Below are 2976 nucleotides of genomic sequence, written 5' to 3'. Positions count from 1 at the left end.
TTCAGTGCTGTTTGTCAGCCGCTGAACTGTAGAGGGTCGTCGCGAAGACCCTGTGGCATAAGATTTATTCACAGGTGCGGGGTTTTTTCTTCTTCTTAATTGTGGCCGTCCATCTTCAGACTACAACTCTGGGCAACTAACCAAAGATTTTTAAAAATAATTTAAAAAATACAAGTACAGTGTTAAAAAATGTCGAGGCCAACCAAAACGCAAAGTTGGCTGCTGAAGACATCATGCTTGCCACAAGAATTGGGCTCAATTAGTCCCTCATCCCCAGGAAAACAGCCAGATTTTTAGGGTTTGTTGGCATGCTTCCTGGGTCTCCCCTAGATGGCAGTTCCTACTACAATGCAGATCTACAACACCCAGAGCCCCTTACTTGACCTAGTGGGATGGGCATAAGTAGATGGGGTAAGCCCTTCACAAATTCCCTAGGCAGTCTAGTGATGGCGAACCTTTTTGTTATGGTGTGTCAAAAGCGCGCATGTGCCAGCACTCACAATGCAATGCGCCCCGCCCCCACGCATGCGTGCACAACACCCCCCCCGCCCCATCACCTGCACTGCGCATGTGCATGCCTCCCAGCTGATTTTCCGCCCGCTTGAGGCCATTTTCGCTCTCCCAGAGGCTCAAGGAAAGCCTCTGCAGCTTCGGGAGGCCAAAAAACAAACCTTCCAAAAAATACTGGAAGTACCCATTTTCAGGCCTCCAGGGGGGCTCTGGAACTCGGGGGAGGCAGTTTTCACCCTCCCAGAAGCTCGAGGGAAGCCTCTGGAGGCTGAAAACAGGCCCGTTTCAGCACTTTCGGTATTTCCAGAAGGCCCGTTTTTCGGCCTCCCAAGCTGCAGAGGCCTCCAGGAGGGTGAAAACTGCCTCAAATCAGCTGGGAGACGCGCGCATGCTCAGTGCAGGTAAATCAGCTGGGAGACGCGTGCATGCTCAGTGCAGGTAACCCTAGGCTGGGGCTCACTTGCCTGCACAAATGACTCTGCATGCCACCTGTGGTTCACCATCACGGCCCTAGACCCATGTGACAAAGTGCCTTGAATTGAACCAATACCTTGAATTACACCCAGAAGTAAGGATAGGCAGCTACCTTTAATTTAAGCACACCTACATCGGCTTTATTTCAAAATCAATCATAGGAATTTATTTGGATGACTGCTTCCTCAGTTCTTTGGGGATTAAATTTCATAGAAATCAAAGTCTTAACCTTCTTAAAAACGATCATATTTGTAATAGCTTAAAACAGAAGGGTAGTTTTATACATGCGTTTTACTATGACTTTCAAAAAATATGTTTGAGATGTATTAAACCAAGCAAACTTATTTTACTATTTCTAATGCAAATCTGTGGGTGCCTCTTTTGCACTTTCTTCAAACAGAAGGCTTTTAGTTTGAATTGTTATTTTGCAATTGCCTTTTCTGTTGCATAAAATGGAGGGGAGAAGCAAAAGTGAAGTTGACCTTTCTAGGTTTTATTTAAACATCTGTTATGGAAGAGGTGGAATGATTGCACAATATAACTTGACCGTATTAACAAGTATTCAGAAGCAAACATTGAAGGCCAAAATTAATTTTCAGCAAAATGAGAAATTCTCTGAATCAGTAATAAAGAATGGTATAACTAAATTTATAATTAGCAGATCAGTGATGCATAACAACAACAAAAAATGCTCCCAAAAGCCTTGGCTACAGTTCTTAAAGCCTTCCAAAAATGTTTTGGGAAACATTGGAAGGTTCTATTTTTCCTTCTGAATTATACTGATCTAGCCTTTCTTGATTTAATCCAATATTAATCTTCCCAGCAATAGCTAGACTGGTGTGGTCTAAAAGAAACATCGAATATTCCAATGTTCTGTGGAACATTCCATTCCCGGAATTGTACATTTTACAGAATTCCCAAAATTTTTCATATGATTTGCATATTTCTGCTAGTTATTTTGCATCATTGCAGTTTTCTGTTCAATAGTTTTTTCATTTTAATAATGTCTTTATCATTTATTTATTTTCATTAATCAAACTTGTAAAGCCAGGTCACCATTACCTCATCTACTGCTAGAGTATGCTCATGCTGCCAGATCTGGTGAGATAGGCTGAAACCACTGGGGAGAGGCAGACCTGCCAGTAACGTAATCCCAGATCATCTAGGGCTTTAAAGGTGACAACTATACCTTGAATTGTACCCTAGAACTTGCAGGCTCATGTGGCAGTCATGTTATGTGCATGCACCACGATGTGGCCAATGCTGCTCAGCCTGCTGCATTCTAATCCAACAGAAGGTTTTTCAAGAACCACCCAATGAAAAGGGTGTTAGAATAGTCTGATAAGGAGGTAATTAAGGCATGAGGAAGCACAGGATTTAAATGCAATAAATAAAAATGTAGGCATTATATTCAGGACAAACCAGGAGCTTGTTATAGAATATTCACCTATCATATAAATTCTACTTCCACAAAACATTACCCTTTATTTAGATCAGATGATGACTGTGGGATTATCATATGGTCACTTTGATAGTTATACAGTCTCTTAATACTAAAATATATTAATGAATTTACATCTAGACAAAATAGTTTTTGCGAGAACACAACCACTGTAGTTTGCAAATCATGGATTATAGTCTAGTATTATGTGTAAATACAACTGATTTATGCAACAAAACAGGAAACTTTAAAATGGTCTTATTTTAGTATAACATATAAATACATTCATTTAATATACAATCTTGAACTTTCTTATCTTGTTAATACCATAGGTTTCGCTGGGATTTACTCTTAATAATAGAATAGAGCAGTGTTTCTCAACCTGGGAAGCTTGCAGATGTGTAGACTCCAACTCCCAGAATTCCCAGAATTGAGAAACACTGGTATGGTGCATTATGATTTCTGTACTGTAGGTACATGTTATGTTTCAAATGTCAAACACAATTTTCCATTTGCTCTCATGCATCAAATTGACAATTGGAGGAAAAAAA

The sequence above is a fragment of the Notechis scutatus genome, chromosome 3 (genome assembly GCF_049901735.1).
Source record: "Notechis scutatus isolate UNSWTSFEM ecotype Mainland chromosome 3, rNotScu1.2, whole genome shotgun sequence".
In the NCBI taxonomy this organism is placed as follows: domain Eukaryota; kingdom Metazoa; phylum Chordata; class Lepidosauria; order Squamata; family Elapidae; genus Notechis; species Notechis scutatus.
Note: the sequence above shows the minus strand (reverse complement) of the source record.